The sequence below is a fragment of the Giraffa tippelskirchi genome, chromosome 4 (assembly GCF_054371585.1).
Source record: "Giraffa tippelskirchi isolate mGirTip1 chromosome 4, T2T-mGirTip1v1.2.pri, whole genome shotgun sequence".
In the NCBI taxonomy this organism is placed as follows: Eukaryota; Metazoa; Chordata; class Mammalia; order Artiodactyla; family Giraffidae; genus Giraffa; species Giraffa tippelskirchi.
In genome coordinates, this window is record NC_137278.1 from 46,079,073 (window position 1) to 46,098,242 (window position 19,170).

Here is a 19,170-nt window from a genome sequence, read left to right on the forward strand (position 1 = left end):
TTAGAGACATTATTCAACAGTTTAGGAGTTACATATTATTAACTCTGCCCTTTCCACTGAGGCTGCACATAGATACACAAACACATCTCATCAGGTACAAAGTTACAGGGCACATAATAAAAATTATCTTGTTTCATTCTCACTAACCAAAAACTACACTCCTCAATGAAAATCTATCAGACTAGGACTTAAATCCCAATTTTAACTTAAATGAACACCATAGAAAGAGAGATCATTTTTTTCTGTTTTAACAAAATAATTTCTGATGATAAGGCTAAATGAAGATAGATAAATGTATTTTTTTCCACCTCAGTGCCAGTAATCATCACTGTGACTATACTGGATTTTTAGGGCTGGAAAAACAGAACTTATCTATCTATAAACAGAAATAATCCACATAGTCAAAGCTATGGTTTTACCAGTAGTGATGTATGGATGTGAGAGTTGGACCAACAGGACTTGCTGGTGGACTGGATGTGGAGAGGAAAAAAAATAAAAAGTAAAATAAAACAGAAGTCCTCCTACTTAGTAAGAACTTTGGATATTATTCTAAGAGATATAAGAAAACTTGGAAGGTTTTGATAATAAATATGTTATTAACTCATTTTAATGACCTTTGTAACAAAAGCAGAGTATATGATAGCAAGGGCTAAACTGCAGCAATGGACACAGAGTAAAACTGTTTTAGTGGATTTGGTTAGGAGGCAGAGGAATGTGCTATTAAAGGATATCAGATGCACAGCCAGGGCAGTGACATAGGCTCCCAGTTCAGAGAACATTTGGCTTAAGGTTCCGGTGTCCTTGCCTTAATAATTTTTTAACAAAAGGCCCTGTGTTTCCCTTTTGCACTGGAGTCCTGAAAATTATGGGTGTAGTTGGTCCAGCTAAAAAGTCACACTCAAAAGTGGAAAATTACATTGCAGAAGAGTTAACAGTACCTAAAATGATGACTTTTTTAGTCAAAAAAATTTTTTTATTAAATTCAGTATACCATAGGCCACTGGAAGAACTAAGATTTACATTTCCACCTTCCAAGTCTTTATTCAATGTACTTTGGCACAACACTAACTGCCTCCTACTGCCTTAACCACACTTGTGTAGTTACTGATAATGTAAGTGATCTTTTATACAAATATTCTATGCATATTTGGAAATAATTTATGATAATATGGGAGAAATTTAACATAGAACTACTTTCTTCTCTAATTGCTTATAACATCATCTTTATTTTTCTCTCATCATCCCCTATGCTGCTGCTGCTAAGTCGCTTCAGCTGTGTCCGACTCTGTGTGACCCCATGGACTGTAGCCTACCAGGCTCCTCTACCATGGGATTTTCCAGGCAAGCTTACTGGAGTGCGGTGCCGTTGCCTTCTCCAATCATCCCCTATACCCCCTTATTATTTGCTGACTCTTTATTCTCTATCCACTCCAATAATTTTCCATGGAGTATTTTGGTAAGACTTCTTTGTTTATCTTCCCTTGATAATTTACTTTTAATTACTGGTTTTAAAATGCTATCTATGTGCTAGTTGAAGCTCCAATATTTTGGTCACCTGATGCGAAGAGCCAACCCATTGGAAAAGACCCTGATGCTGGGAAAGATTGAAGGCAGGAGGAGAAGGGGACAACAGAGGATGAGATGGTTGGATGGCATCACCGATTAAATGGACAAGAGTTTGAACAAACTCCGGGAGGTAGTGAAGGACAGGGAAACCTGGCATGCTGCAACCCATGGAGTCTCAAAGAGTCAGACACGACTGAGTGACTAAACAACAACAACAATGTGCCAGTTAACTTTAAACTCTATCTCTGACTCTGAAGGTTCCCCAGAGTCGGATAGTTCAAAGTCTACCTGTTTAGTGATAGATCACACTTAACAAAGCCATATATTTTATTTCCCTTTCTCTCACCACAAAATTTTTCCTTCCTCAGATTTTCATATCGCAGTGAGTATGATATAGTCAGTAAAGCTAATGATTGATTTCTTCCTTTCCTTAATCACCTCAATCCTCTTTGCACACAATCTAAAACTCTTCAAGTCCGTTATATCTTAACACAGTATCCACTTCTAATCCAATCACCTTCATTTCTCAGCAACTTGCCTGAGTTGGTTCATTTTTCTATAAGGAAGCCAATATGGTATTTTAAAATGTAAATCATGCATATATCTTTCCTACTTAAAGTCACTTAAACATCTTTCAATTTCTTTTTAAAATTTTTCTAAAGCTGTATCATGTTCCAAAAAACCTGTGATCTTTCTGCTGTTCATTTTCTTATGTTCTGATGTCTCTTTCGTCTTTCTTATCTTCCATCAGTGCATGGAAGCCAGTGCAATGGACCTGTTTTTGTCCCTCCAAAAAGCCCATTTTATTCCTGAATTAATTCCTTGATCTTTTTCGTTCCATAGTATAAAAAAGTCTCCCCATATATCATCACCCGGCACCTTCTTCTCTTCATCATGCTTTAGCCCAAAGGTCAATTTCTAAGAGATGCCTTCTTACACTCTTGACACATTTTTATTTTAGAGTTCACTCTGGCTACAGTACAGACATGGATTTAGAGAAAGGAAGTCAGGCTAGAAACAGAGTCCAACTTGATGAAAGTCAAAATTACCCAGGTGAGAGAAATGCCAAATCTGTCTCATAGGTAGCACTGGTTTAAATCCTTAGATTAACTCTCTGTTTAAAACCTAGTCCTTGAGTATGTCCAATATATTTTTACACTGCTGCAGAGTGCATACAGTCAATAATTCTTTTCCAGATTTGGGATTTAAAATGGAATCTATCAGATTATGTTGATCTCTGTTCAAATATTTCCACACCAGACAAACGAATAAAGGGAAAGGTTTAGAGTTGCTCTATTTTCACTTGCCAGGATGGAGCAGCAAGAGAGCTATAACCAGAAAGAGCAGAGATACAGTGCTTCACCTTTCTGCCAAATAATTTCTTTCTGTATTTCCCAGAGCAGCAGGCTTTAGCTGGGTCAGTGGCACTCTTTAGAGCTGGCATCACTTCCTTCTTTTGGAGCCAGCTGTAGCACTGCCTTGCTTTACTTGAAATGTCATACATGCCAAATATAACCTGGGAAGAAGCACCACTGCAGGCTTGTCCCATGGACTTTATTTCAGATTTGATAGAAATCTGGGGAATAATGGGGCCAATCTGTACTTCTCATCAAAGGCGCAGAGGTTGCCTTTAGCTCCAACTTCTTCTGGTGCACATGAAAGAATGTTAGTGGGATTCAATGGTGCAGCTACTACCCCTTATATCCAGATGGGCATTTCCATCTTGGCAGAGGCTCACTGGGTGGTTGACTGTCCTATTAAGTGTTCATTCTTGCTATTTATTTTACAGAAATTCTTCAGTATTTTTCACATCTGAATGGCTTCCTGGATTTAAATATTAATAAGAATTTTTACTTTAATTGCATTAATTTTTTTCTCATTTCAGTGTAAATGTATATTCGAGTCTTTTATCCATTTTGAGTTAATTGCTGTGCTTGATGTAACATACTAATCATATTTCATTCTTTTGCATGTGGCAGTCTAATTATCCCAACACCACTTATTAAAGAGACCATCCTTTCTTCCCTGTATGTTCTTTGCTCTTTTGTTGTAAATTAGTTGTTCACATATGTTTGGGTTTATTTCTGGGCTTCAGTTCTGTTGCTTGGACCTGTATATATGTTTCTGTGCCAGTACCACTCTTTCGATGACTGTAGCTTTATACTACAGTTTCAAGTCTGGAAGCATGATACCTCCAGTTTTGTTCTTCTTTCTCAAGTTTCAGTTCAGTTCAGTTCAGTCGCTCAGTCATGTCCAAGTCTTTGTGACCCCACGGACTGCAGCATGCCAGGCCTCCCTGTCCATCACAAACTCCCAGAGCTTGCTCAAACTCATGTTCATTGAGTCGATGATGGCATCCAATCGTCTCATCCTCTGCTGTCCCCTTCTCCTCCTGCCTTCAATCTTTCCCAGCATCAGGGTCTTTTCCAATGAGTCAGTTCTTCACAATGGGTGGCCAAAGTATTGGAGCTTCAGCTTCAGCATCAGTCCTTCCAATGAATATTCAGGACTAATTTCCTTTAGGATGGACTGATTGGATCTCCTTGCAGTCCAAAGGACTCTCAAGAGTCTTCTCCAGCACCACAGTTCAAAAGCATCAATTCTTTAGCACTCAGCTTTCTTTATGGCCCATCTCTCACATCCATACATGACTACTGGAAAAAAACTATAGCTCTGATTAGATGGACCTTTGTTGGCAAAGTAATGTCTCTGCTTTTTAATATGCTGTCTAAGTTTGTCATTGGAGAAGGAAATGACAACCCACTCCAGTATTCTTGCCTAGAGAATCCCGTGGACAGAGTAGCCTGGTGGGCTGCTGTCCATAGGGTCGTACAGAGTCAGATATGACTGAAGTGACTTAGCAGCAGCAGAAAGTTTGCCATAGCCTTTCTTCCAAGGAGCAAGCTTCTCTTCTCAGCATTGCTTTGGCCAAATGGAGTCTTTTGCGGTTCCATAACTTTAGGATTGTTTGTTCTAGTTCTGTGAAATGTCATTGGAATTTTTTTTTCACTTTACAAATACATTATATTTTATTCTTTTTTAAAGTTTTATTTTATATTGGATTTAGTTGATTAACAGTGTTGTGTTACTTTCACTATAGCAAAATGATTCAGTTATACGTATACATGTAACTGTTCTTTTTCAAATTCTTTAACCGTTTTGGTTACTATGGAATATTGAGCAGAGTTCCCTGTGCTATACTATTTGTCCTTGCTGGTTATCTATTTTCAATATAGCAGTGTGTCCATGTTAATCTCAGAGTTCCAATCTATCCTTCAAATCCCCTTCCCCTCTGGTAACCATAAAGGCATTCTCTAAGTCTGTGAGTCTTTTCCTGTTTCATTAATAAGTTTATTTGTATAATTTTTAAGAGTCTGCATATTAGTGATATCATTTGATATTTGTCTTTCTCTGTCTGACTTACTTCACTTGGTATGATAATCTCAGGTCCATCCATGTTGCTGCAAGTGGCAATATTTCATTATTTTAAATAAATATGACTGAGTAAAATTCTATTGCACATACGTATCACAACTTTATCCATATCCCTGTCGATGGACATTTAGGTTGCTCTCATGTCTTGGCTACTGTAAACATTTCTGCAATGAACACTGGGGTGAATGTAATCTTTTGCACCATGTTTTTCCTCCAGGTGTATGTCCAGGAGTGGGATTGGAGGATCATACAGCAATTCTATTTTTAATTTTTAAAGGAACCTCCATACTGTTCTCCATGTTGGCTGTACCAATTTACATTCCCGTCAACCGTGTAGGAGAATTCCCTTTTCTCTACACCTTCTCCAGCATTTATTGTTTGTAGATTTTTTGATGACAGTCATTCTGACTGGTGTGAGATGATACCTCATTTTAGTTTTGATTTGCATTTTTCTAATAATTAGCAATATTGAATTTTTTTTTTTTTTAATGTGCCTCTTGGTCATCTGTATGTCTTCTTTGGAGTACCAAGAAGCACTTTGGATCTTTGGTTTAATGGCATGAGCTATTAGTATATTTTAGAGACAAACCCTTTTCTGGTCACAAATTTGCAAATATTTTCTCCCATTCTGTGGATTGGCACTTTTTTAAATTGTTTCTTTTGCTGTGCAAAAGCTAGGGGGGGATATATGTATACCTATGGCTGATTCATGCTGAGGTTCGACAGAAAACAACAAAATTCTGTAAAGCAATTGTCCTTCAAAAAAATAAATTTAAAAGAAAAGCTTTTAAGTTTAATTAGGTCTCATTTGTTTATTTTTGTTTTTATCCATTACTCTGGGGAATGGATCAAAAAGGATATTTCTGGGACTTATGTGAGAGTGTGTTCTGTCTTTGTTTTCCTCTAAGAGATTTATGGTATCTAGTTTTACATTTAGGTCTTTAATAAAAGCAGTAAGACAAAAACAAACAAACAAACAAACAAAAAACAACAAATAGCATAGAAGGGAACTCCCATAAGGTCATCAGCTGATTTCTCAGCAGAAACAAGAAAGGAAGTGGCATGGTATATTTAAAGCGGTTAAAGGGAAGAAACTACAACCAAGAACACCCTATCCTGCAAGGTTCTCATTCAGGTTCAATGGAGAAATCGAAAGCTTTACACAAGTAAAAGCTAAGAGAATTCAGCACCACCAGACTAGCTTTGCAACAAATGGTATTAGAACTTCTCAAAGCAGAAAAGGCCACAACTAGAAACAAGAATACTGCAAATGGAAAAGCTGACCAGTAAAGGCAGGAAATCATCTACAGAGAAATATGATAGCAAAACCAGTTGTGAGAAGGGAGGAACACAAATGCAAGATATTGGAAACACATTTGAAATGAAAAGAAAAACAACTTCAAACTATTGTTATATATAGGTTACTGGATAAAAACCTGATGGTAATTGCCAACTGAAAATCTACTATAGATACACACACACACACAAAGAGAAAGGAGTCAAAAATGCAACACTAAAAATCAAACCACAAAAGAAGAGAACAACAGAGGAAGGGAAGAAAAAAAAAAAAACCTACAAAAGCAAATCCAAAAAATCAATAAAATGGCAATAGGAACATATATATTGATAATTACATTAAACTTAAATGGATTAAATGTTCAACCAAAAGACATAAAATGGCTGAATGGATGCAGAAACAAGACCTGCATATATCCTATCTAGAAGAAACCCTATATACATGCTATCTAGAATAGATGGGGAAACAATGGAAACAGGGAGAGACTTTATTTTGGGGGACTTCAAAATCACTGCAGCTGGTGACTGCAGCCGTGAGATTAAAAGACGCTTGCTCCTTGGAAGAAAAGCTATGACCATCCTAGACAGCATATTAAAAAACAGGGACATTACGTTGCCAACAAAGGTCCATCTAGTCAGAGCTATGGTTTTTCCAGTAGTCATGTATGGATGTGAGAGTTGAAGTATAAAGAAAGCTGAGCACCGAAGAATTGATGCTTTTGAAGTGTGGTGTTGGAGAAGACTCTTGAGAGTCCTTGGACTGCAAGGAGATCCAACCAGTCCATCCTAAAGGAAATCAGTCCTGAATATTCATTGGAAAGATTGATGCTGAAGCTGAAACTCCAATACTTTGGTCACCTGATGTGAAGAACGGACTCATTTGAAAAGAGCTTGATGCTGGGAAAGTTGAAGGTGGGAGGAGAAGAGGATGACAGAGGATGAGATGGTTGGATGGCTTCACTGACTCAATGGATATGAGTTTGAGTAAGCCCATGGAGTTGGCGATGGACAGGGAGGCCTGGCATGCTGCAGTCCATGGGGTCACAAAGAGTAGGACACGACTGAGCAACTGAACTGAACTGAACTGAATGTTATGCCTGGCTGATGGTTCAGTGAAATACTTCAATAAATTATAATCAGTAAAACAAGGGACTTAGAAATAAATTCTTTTTCGTGACACATTTAAATCTTTATACTCTTTGTGTAAATTGGTTTTGATTAAAAAAAAAAAGTTTGCCATGAAACTGTGTGACTCTTGAATAATCATTTATGATAATGGAATTTCAAGTGCTTGTGAATTAATCTTGCCTTTTAGCAACAGGCTTTTTCCTTGTGTTAAGTTTAGTTCATAATTCTTCTTATTGCAATGACCAGTTCATCAAGCCACAATCTATCCTATGACCATGATGAAACATGATGATCTTCAAATTGCTACATTTCTCTTTCCACTTGAGCGAACTAATTGAAATAATTCCACATCTGCATCCTCCATGGATACAGACAGGAGTACAAGAAAATATAAGGAGAACTGACTAAATACTTAAACATCTGTGTAGCTGCTGAACAATATAATTTTCTATAAGGTAAATTCTGGGAATATTCTACCTTTAATCTACTTTATCTTGTCTGCTGCACAAAATAAGGAAGGTAGTCTTTTCTTTCTTTTTAAAAAAAATCTATTCTTCAGTTCAGTTCAGTTGCTCAGTCATGTCTGACTATTTGCGACCCCATGCATCGCAGCACGCCAGGCCTCCCTGCCCATCACCAACTCCCGGAGTCTACCCAAACCCATGTCCATCAAGTCGGTGATGCCATCCAGCCATCTCATCCTCTGTCGTCCCCTTCTCCTCCTGCCCCCAATCCTTCCCAGCATTAGGGTCTTTTCCAATGAGTCAACTCTTCACATGAGGTGGACAAAGTATTGGAGCTTCAGCTTCAATATCAGTCCTTCCAATGAACACCCAGGACTGATCTGCTTTAGGATCGACTGGTTGGATCTCCTTGCAGTCCAAGGGACTCTCAAGGGTCTTCTCCAACACCATAGTTCAAAAGCATCAATTCTTTGGTGCTCAGCTTTCTTCACCGTCCAACTCTCACATCCATACATGATTACTGGAAAAACCATAGCTTTGACTAGATAGGCATTTGTTGGCAAAGTAATGTCTCTGCTTTTAAATATGCTATCTAGGTTGGACATAACTTTCTTTCCAAGGAGTAAACATCTTTTAATGTCATGGCCGCAATCACCATCCGCAGTGATTTTGGAGCCCCAAAAAATAAAGTCTGACACTGTTTCCACTGTTTCCCCATCTATTTCCCATGAAGTGATGGGACCAGATGCCATGATCTTAGTTTTCTGAATGTTGAGCTTTAAGCCAACTTTTCACTCTGCTCTTTCACTTTCTTCAAGAGGCTCTTTAGTTGTTTTTCACTTTCTGCCATAAGGATGGTGTCATTTGCATATCTGAGGTTATTGATATTTCTCCCGGCAATCTTGATTCCAGCTTGTGTTTCTTCCAGCCCAGCATTTCTCATGAGAACTCTGCATATACGTTAAACAAGCAAGGTGACAATATATAGCCTTCACGTACTCCTTTTCCTATTTGGAACCAGTCTGTTGTTCCATGTTCAGTTCTAACTTTTGCTTCCTGACCTGCATACAGGTTTCTCCAGAGACAGGTCAGATGGTCTGGTATTCCCATCTCTTTCAGAATTTTCCACAGTTTGTTGTGATCCACAGAGTCAAAGGCTTTGGCATAGTCAATAAAGCAGAATAGATGTTTTTCTGAAACTCTCTTGCTTTTTCGATAATCCAGCAGATGTTGGCAGTTTCATCTCTGCTTCCTCTGCCTTTTCTAAAACCGGCTTGAACATCTGGAAGTTCACGGTTCACTTATTGCTGAAGCCTGGCTTGGAAAATTTTGAGCTTTACTTTACTAGCGTGTGAGATGAGTGCAATTGTGCAGTAGTTCAAGCATTCTTTGGCATTGCCTTTCTTTGGGATTGGAATGAAAACTGACCTTTTCTAGTCCTGTGGCCACTGCTGAGTGTTCCATATTTGCTGGCATATTGAGTGCAGCCCTTTCACAGCATCATCTTTCATGATTTGAAATAGCTCCACTATAATTCCATCACCTCCGCTAGCTTTGTTCATGGTGATGCTTTCTAAGGCTCACTTGACTTCACATTCCCTTGTTATATTGGATGTTGAATGGTTCTATGAAGACCTAGAAGACTTTCTTGAACTAATATCCCCCCAAAATGTCCTTATCATTATAGGAGACTGAAATGCAAAAGTAGAAAGAAGAAATACCTAGAGTCACAGGCAAATTTGGCCTTGGAGTACAAAATGAAGCAGGTCAAAGGCTAATAAAGTTTTGCCAAAAGAATGCATTGGCCATAGCAAACATCCTCTTCCAACAACACAAGAGAAGACTCTACCCATAGACATCACTTGATGGTCAATACCAAAATCTGATTGATTATATTCTTTGCAGCCAAAGATGGAGAAGCTTTATACAGTCAGCAAAAACAAGACTGGGAGCTGACTGTGGCTCAGATTGTGAACTACTTATTTCCAAATTCAGATGTAAATTGGAGAAAGAGGGAAAACCACTAGACCATTCAGGTATGACCTAAATCAAATCCCTTATGACTATACAGTGGAAATGACAAATAGATTCAAGAGATTAGACCTGATAGAGTGCCTGAGGAACTATGGATGGAGGTTCGTGACATTGTATAGGAGGCAGGGATCAAGACCGTCCTCCAAAAAGAGAAATGCAAAAAGGCAAAATGGTTGTCTGAGGAAGCCTTACAAACCCTGAAAAAAGAAAAGACACAAAAGTCAAAGGAGAAAAAGAAAGATATACCCATTTGAATACAGAGTTCCAAAGAATAGCAAGGAGAGATAAGAAAGCCTTCCTCAGTGATCAGTTCAAAGAAAGAGAGGAAAACAATAGAATGGCAAAGACCAGAGATCTCTTCAAGAAAATTAGAGATACCAAGGGAATATTTCATGCAAAATGGGTTCAATAAAGGACAGAAATGGTATGGACCTAACAGAAGCAGAAGATATTTAGAAGAGGTGGCAAGAATACACAGAAGAACTATACAAAAAAAATCTTCATTATCCAGATAACCATGATGATGTGGTTACTCACCTAGAGCCAGACATCCTTGAATGCTAAGTCAAGTGGGCCTTAGGAAGCATCACTACGAACAAAGCTCATGGTGGTTAAACTACTTAACTACTTTGAGCTTTCTTTTATCGATAAGAGAGAAGCCATCATAATCACTAGTCTGAAAATGATGATGAGAAATCTCTTTTGCATGTCTGTTTACTGTAGGCAAGGGGGAAATAAAAACAGATAGTTTATCTTTTGAGATCATTTTTGTAAGTCCTGACAACCACAAAAATAAATTTTAAGTGATGATATTTATCTTTCATTAACCAAAGTAATTATTCACATGTAATATAATAATTGATCAAGAAAACTTTCCTTTTGAAATAATGTATATAGGAAGATAAAAAATAGTTTAAGTATTTGATTTGGTCATTAGAAAGTGACTTTTGCATTTCCTAGAGTGATTGACTGTCTTTACCCAAATTTTGAGCACCAGAAAAGGAGCAGTATAAAAGCTGCCAGGAAGTTGTTGCTTTGATCTAACTCTATTTGGGGCAGCACTTCCAAAAAAATAACTGTATTCTGGTAATCTATTGTGACATTGGGAATTCCAACTCATTTCCCTGACCCCCTGGGAAACCTGACGTTTTTAAAAGTATTGCTTTCCCCATTTAACATTAAAATGGAATATAGACTAAATTTTAACAAATTTGACAATTACAAATGAGTAATTGATAGAAAAATTTTTCAACCCAGAGTCAATTATTTTTAATTTACAGGCTAATTCACTTTAGTGCACTTTAATTTTCTTATTTTTTGAAACATCAATGTATATTCATACACATACATACAAAGACGTATAATTTATTTGCATATATGTATATGTATATGTATATATATATATATATACTCAAAAACAAGTTGTATATGCTGATTTTGATGTCTCTTTTCTCTGACTTAAAATTCATACTCATTTCAGGAAACATGGAAGAAATACGTGAGAATACATTATAAATCACCCAGAGATATCCACTGTTACCATGGTTTTTGTTATTTGGTTATTGTGCATGTGTGCATGCTCAGTTGCTTCAATCATGTCCAACTCCTTGCAATCTGATGAACTATAGCCCACCAGGGATTCTCCAGGCAAGAATACTGGAGGGGGTCGCCATGCCCTCCTCCGTGGGATCTTCCCAACCCAGAAATCCAACTGAAGTCTCCTGCACTGCAGGTGGATTCTTTACTACTAAGCCACCATGGAAGTTCTTTGGTTATTGTCACTGTTGAGTCACTCAGTTGTGTGCAACTCTTTGCGACTCCATGGACTATAGCACACCAGGCTTTCCTGTTCTTCACCATCTCCCAGAGCTTACTCAAACTCATGTCCATTGAGTCCGTGATGCCATCCAATCATCTTGTTCTCTGTCATCCCCTTCTCCTGCCTTCCATCTTTCCCAGCATTAGGGTCTTTTCCAATGAGTTGGCTCTTTGCATCAGGTAGCCAAAGTATTGGAGCCTCAGCTTCAGCATCAGTCTTTCCAGTGAATAGTCAAGGTGGATTTCCTTTAGGATTGACTGATTTGATCTCCTTGCAGTCCAAGGAACTCTCAAGAGTCTTCTCCAACACCACAGTTGGAAAGGATGAATCCTTCAGTGCTCAGCATCTTTTGGTTATTGTATGCATCTTCAAATGCAAAGAAATTTATTCAGATTCAGCACTTGCCAGTAGCCTTGGTATTTGGATTTCCTTGGCTCTGCTCATTTGCTGCTGCTGCTACTAAGTCCCTGCAGTCGTGTCCGACTCTGTGCGACCCCATAGAGGGCAGCCCACCAGGCTCCGCTGTCCCTGGGATTCTCCAGGCAAGAACACTGGAGTGGGTTGCCGTTTCCTTCTCCAATGCATGAAAGTGAAAAGTGAAAGTGAAGTCGCTCAGTCGTGTCCAACTCTTAGCGACCCCATGGACTGCAGTCTACCAGGCTCCTCCGTCCATGAGATTTTCCAGGCAAGAGTACTGGAGTGGGGTGCCATTGCTTTCTTCTCTGCTCATTTCAGTACTGTTTAAATATCTCTGTAGATTCATAACTGAAGGCAAATACCTTCCTGCCATGGTGTGGTGCTCAGTCTCTTCAGTTGTGTCCGACTCTAGGTGACCCCATGTACTGCACCCTGCCAGGCTCTTATGTCCATGTGATTCTCCAGGCAAGAATACTTGAGCGGGTTGCCATTTCCTTCTCTGGAAGATCTTCCCGACGTGGGATCCAACCTGCATCTCTTATGTCTCCTGCATTGGCAGGTGGGCTCTTTACCACTAGTGCCACTTGGAAAGCCCTCCTGCCATGGCAGGGATTTTGAATTTCAGAGGCCATATGAACTGAAAATGTCAAAATATTCCATTCCTTAATTACCTTTATGCAATGAAAATTAAGAATAGTACAACATTTTAAAGCAACCATAAAGGGTACTATTTTACTAATAAGGACTGCTTTTATGATTATTTTGAAATAATAAATATAAACCTATTTTGCTAAAAAATTGCATACTTTGTTGGGGACCTGAGCACTGTAGAGAGCTACAGTGAATCCAATTTATTCTGAAGATTTAAGAGCATTACTGCTTTTTCACTCAGCATCCCCTGATCTGTGGCTGATTTTGTTCTCTCACCCTGGGAGTATTGAATTGTACTAAGCAACCAATAAAATGACTTTTCAGTCAGTTGCCTCAAAATGGCTGGTTGAACTGTTATTCCTTTATCTAATTATTTGTTTTGCTTATCTGCCTGCCTTTAGCAAAAACTTACTGCTTGCTTTCATCTTTCTGTAGGTATTAATTAACATCAGTCAGGTCATAATCCTTAAAATAAAATAGTAACATGAATCCACTTTTCTCTGAGAACAAACTGAGAGCAACTGAAAACACTCTTTCTCTTTTTCTCCTTGCTGTCTACTCACTAAACAAGCAGTTCAATTGACACTTTCTTTGGGAAGTCTGACTTGAACACCCCACATGCTGTGTCCACGATATCCCATGTATAACTACCAAAGCACTTATGCTCTCTGCAAAGGTCAGTTTGTTTGCTCTGTTTTGCACAGTATTGTGAAAGTCATGATGTGAGCACTGGAGTATTTATCCCTAGTACACAGCAAAATATTTGACGGAGAGAAGTCATTATCAAAATCAAATCTCTCAAGGGAATGATTATCATTTCAGAGAGAAAGAAATCAGTCCAGACATTTGCAAAGTCTCCCTTTATATAGGAATTACTGTGGTGAAGTAGTTTTCCCTGGTAGAATTGGAGTGAGCTCAGTGGAGAACAGGAGCAAGGGTTATTAGAGTCCAGCCTTTTTCTCACTCTTCCTGGCCCAGCCCCACCCTCACTTCTGACCACTACCAATCAGAAAATAAACTGCCTTTCTTGACACAAGAAAACCTTACAGGGAAATTGGTCTAGTATGTGGAAAAGCATAATTGGCTCACAAGGAAAAAATTTTAAAAAATAAAAACAGGTGGCAGGAAGATCTACCAACAGCTCTCTTTGATATTCATGCTGTTGCTGGATTCACAGATGATGAAATACTCACAAGAAAAGGTTTTTAAGTGGAAACAAAGTGGATCTTGCATCCATCCTAATTAACAATCAGCATAAGAAAAAATAAAATCAAAAATTGCCTACCTGTGCATAAATCAATGCACATATGATTTTTGAAATTTTGACTCTAGAGCAGTCCTTCTTGTTTAAACAGAGCTTTCTAGAAGGGTTCATTTATATACATTCGTGTGTGTGAGCATGTACGTGTGTTTTGGAGTTGAACAGTGAATTAATTGAGTAGGATCTAGGCAAAGGTTATGAAAGTCTCAAAGAAGAAATGAGTAGGAAGTGAGAGAGATGAATTGTTTGAATTGTTAGTGCTAAATTTAATTATTATTCTATTAGATCATCTTGGTAAATAAGTGAGAAATTCTCTTCCATTTATGTTAAAGTATGTTCATGAATAACCTATATATTGCAAATCTGAAATATTATGTATGAATACAAATAATATTTTAACCAATAAACCAAAATCTTTCATATGTTTATAATTATGAAGTTCACAATAACTTACAGATATCTATATTGCAACACAACACTGGAAAATGTTTATGGTTTTTAAGTGCATGTTGTGATAGTAATTGACCTCCAAGAAAATCACTATTCTCTACCAGAGAAGAGTGATTATATTTGTATAAATGGAAGGTCAGTATATATTTTATAATTTTGACAATGATGCTAAGATTTTCTCATTCACAGAACTTGTTATCTTCCTCCTACTTCAATCTCTTTTAACACGTGCAATAATGAATAATGAAGTAAACTTACATATTTTATCATTGCACTGCAGTACCATTTCTAGTAATTTATTTTATAATATAAGTGCAGTCAGTGATTGCACATCCTCTCTTTACAGCTTATCACTAGTTGCTCTAAAGTACACAATAATCAGAAACATTACCATTGCAACATTTTAATAACTTCTGGAGTGAGACAATGAATTGATGAATACAGAGTTACACAATAAATATTATAGGTACATCTTTTTTAAAGATGGGATTTGAAATGATTTTGATGAAATAGTAGGAATGTATGATGTAGGGTTGTATAGTGTTGTTTGGAAGGACAGACAAGGCAAATAATCTGGACGCAGGCTGGTATAGAACATAGCAAAGAGAGTGCATGGGGTCAGTGTGGCATTGCATGGGATAAGACTAAGGAAATATCAGAAAGATCCATATGTGCCAGAGTAACATGACCCTGGAATTAAGTGTAGGATAACAGTACAATTATTTTTCATAGATTTTTAAATAAACAATGGCTCAAACTTTGTCTAAGACAGTAGTCCAATAGAACTATAATGTGAGCTTCATATATCATTTTAAACTTTCTAGTAGCCATATTAAAAAATGTTTAAGATGGTTAAATTAATATAATGATATATATTGTTTATCTTAATATGGACTTTCCTGGTAGCTCAGCTGATAAAGAATCTGCCTGCAATGCAGGGATCCCGTTTTGATCCCAGGGTCAAGAAGGTCCGCTGGAGAAGGGAATGGCTACCCACTACAGTATTCTTGGGCTTCCCTATTAGCTCAGATGGCAAAGGGTCTTCCTGCCATGTGCGAGACCTAGGTTTGTTCCCTGGGTTGGGAAGATCCCCTGGAAAAGGGAATGGCTTCCCACTCCAGTATTCTTGCCTGGAGTATTCCATCTCAGCATGTAATCAGTATAAAAATTATTTATGCATCACATTAAATTCATGTTTTAAACTAAGTCTTCAAAATCCAGTGTATATTTTGTATTTTCAGCCCATCGCAATTTGGGCCATGCATCTTTCAAGAGCTTAAGAGTCATATGTATTGACAGTGCAGCTCTCAGACAATAAGTGGTCTTGAGTAAGTTTGTTTTTCTGAAGCCTCAATTTAGGGCCTGATATTACTGTGGATAACCATATTAACTACCTATTCTTTCAGACAATTTTGTCTCAAAAGGTGAACAGTGAGGGACCTGCGTTAGAATCACCTCAGACGCTTATTAAAATAATCTTCTACCAAGTTTGTTAATTAGGACCTCTGGGTTGGGTGATAAGCATTAGTATTTTTCACACACTTGACTAAATATTTCTTATGTAGTTATATACCTGAAAACACAGATTTAAAAAATACTTCCCCAATAAGCAATGACAACAAGGAGTGATGCTACATGAAACCATTAACGTCTCAGAACCAAATCAATCCTAATCACCTTCTACCTTGAGAGGCTGCATGGTAGAGAATTAAAAAAAAAAAATATGAAATACATAATCACTGTGTTCTCAGAAGCTCAAACCCCTAATGTTTCATCATAGCATTTATCACTGCCCCTCACTGTAACATAGCTTATTGATTGTCTTTCTGTCACCACCAGTATATAATCTTCATGAAGTTTGGGACCAAAGTATGTTATCCATGTTATATATAGTATATTTCTATTAAAACATGCCCTGCCAAAATAGTAGGTTTCCAACAAACAGTTGATGAATTAATGAATGAAAATCTTTACTTCCTTTAGCCAATTACTTAACTAGTTGAGCTAAAAATATGCCCATCCACAAACTGAAGATAATATGTATCTCTAAGTATTATATGAATTGATTATATTTATGGAGTTTTCAATCAACACAACTTTTCCCAAACAGCTTTCCTCTGAGGGAGAAGAATAAATTCATAAACTCACAGTTGTTAATAACCTGCATTCTGTCTCCAAGAACATCTGCATTTTAAAAGAACATATCTGAAGAGATTCACTTCAATTTATACAGATTGCTCCAATAGTTGTTATTCTGTCTTGTGATCACACTGGGGGACAAAGAAAATCTCTTATAATTTTATTATATAGAGAGGCACTTAAGATTTGCCAACTGTTTAAATCCTAGTTGAACTCAACAACTATAGCAGGGAAAAGCATTTGTTTCTGCCAAAGATTTTACCTACTCGCTGGGCTGGAAAGCATTTTCTTTTAGAATACAACAGTTTCAATATTATGATTTCCCTTTTGATTTACTGTTTTTAGCCAGATTTCTCTAGTTTTCTCAGATACTGTCTTCCTGGTCTGTGCACTGATTAGACTGGCATTACAGAACAATGCATACAAGCAGCTGGGATCTAAGGTAATGAAAAAAAAAAACAGTAGGCTTCTCAAATACAATATGGACTATTTTTCCTTGCACCATTATTTTGCTTAGAGATTATATAATTCATTCATTGAACATAAAAAGTGTCTAAGGCAGTCCCTAAGCAACTATTACTCTTTTTATGTAAGGAGGAGATCTTTGCTTTAGAGAAAAACAACAAGACTTTAACTATGGGATACATTTCTTAGAAACAATAGAATTAAATTCAGATCATTTCTCCACAGACCTTCCATTCTGAACAAAGCTTATCAGAAGGGGGCATGTGGGGACAGGAAAGGCTTGTGAATTTAATTGGATGGAAGTGAAAAGAACCTTGCTTCTGCAGAATTCTGATTTTTTAAAACACCTCAAATTAATTACTTCAGAGAAGTTGGAATTAAATTGGTCTTGGTTACCATTGATCAGGAAAAGAAAAATAATGAGACTATCTGGCAGTTAAATGTAAGTATTTTGAATCTTATAACCTCAAAGGTGAGGTTAATGGCCTGGGAGAGACACCTTAATGCAAGGAACCGAGGTTGCTGATGCGATGCCCTAGAGTCACTAACCAAACAATCCAATCGTTCAACTATTTCATGTTTCAATACATCTCTTCCTTTTATATTAAATGATAATATCATGTTTCTTGGTCACTATTTTCTTTGTGAATAATCAATTCAGATCTGTAAAACACCAACACAAGAAAGTTCCTTTTTGAGTTCTTTGTTTCTGAAATCATCTTTCTCCAGTAAAATATTTGGTGCTGTGATAAAATCTTCCAAACTACATATAGCAACTTTCACTTCCTGTTCACTACTGGAAGTAAATATCACATTTTACATGCTACATTTTTATTTAGAATGATCCTTTCTTTTTACTGAGGGCCTCTTTGTGGAGTTGGGGAGAGGAGTTGGATTCCTGGGTCAGAGGAACGTGTGGGCTACAGTCCATGGGGTGTCAAAGAGTCAGAAACGACCTGTGGCCCACAGGTTCCTCTTTCTGTGGAATTCTCCGGGCAAGAATACTGGAGTGGGTTGTCATTCCCCTTCTCCAAGGAATCTTTCTGACCCCGGAATCCATCCCAGGTCTCCTGTATTGCAGGCAGATTCTTTACCATCTCAGCCACCAGGAAAGCCAGCGTAAGAATTAAGAATCATTACTGATTGAGAATGAAGAGATGCTTATTACACACTCTGTATCCACAGGAAGCCCAGGCAAATTGATAATTCTGTTAGAGCATGCTATAATATAAAATCGAAGTATGCTTAATGTATTTTTGGAGCCATCTGTATTTATTCTTCAGATATGGAAAAGCTATTTTATTCAGAGGCACTAAGTTATCACTGGGCTTAGAGTCCATAAGGAAGATGGACACATCAAAGGTCAATTGCCACATAGAGGGAGAGTAGTACAGTGCTCTGGGGCCAGCTTTGCCCAGATTTGGGAACACAGATTCTCACTGAAGGGCTCTGGAAGTCTTCACACACTCTCCTATCTCTCTTCTAACTCTTCTTCTGGTTCTGTGTCTTGTGTTCTCAGGGATCTCATCACGTCCAACCTCCCATGATGTGATGTCTACCACACATAGTGATATGTCTAAAGGCCCCAACTGATCCTCTTTCCTTCGCTCATCGGAGCACCACATGATATCTACTCTCAATCTCCAAGGACATGATAGAAAATGTCTACTAAGTGGACATATTCTGAAATTTTAATCCCTTAGAAGTACCTAGTATAGTGTGTTGCCTGTTTTTGCCATATCTGTTCTGAAATTGAAAACTAATCCAGTTTTTTACTTAGGATGGCAGGACTGTACCCCATTAGTGCATAAGGTGCCTTGATAAGGGAACACAGAAACTGCATTTTCACACCCAGCTGAAGGTGCTTTATTTTTTAAAATGAAGAGCAGAAAAAGGAAGTGAGGAGGGAAACACAAGAGGGGAAGAGGGTTAGTTTGATTCCTGGCTAAACATTTACATTTGAAGAAAGTAGTGTGACTGCAAGGGTGATCTCTAAAAACTACAGACTCTGCCTGGGCAAAGGAAGCAGCAAGGGTTTGCCTCTG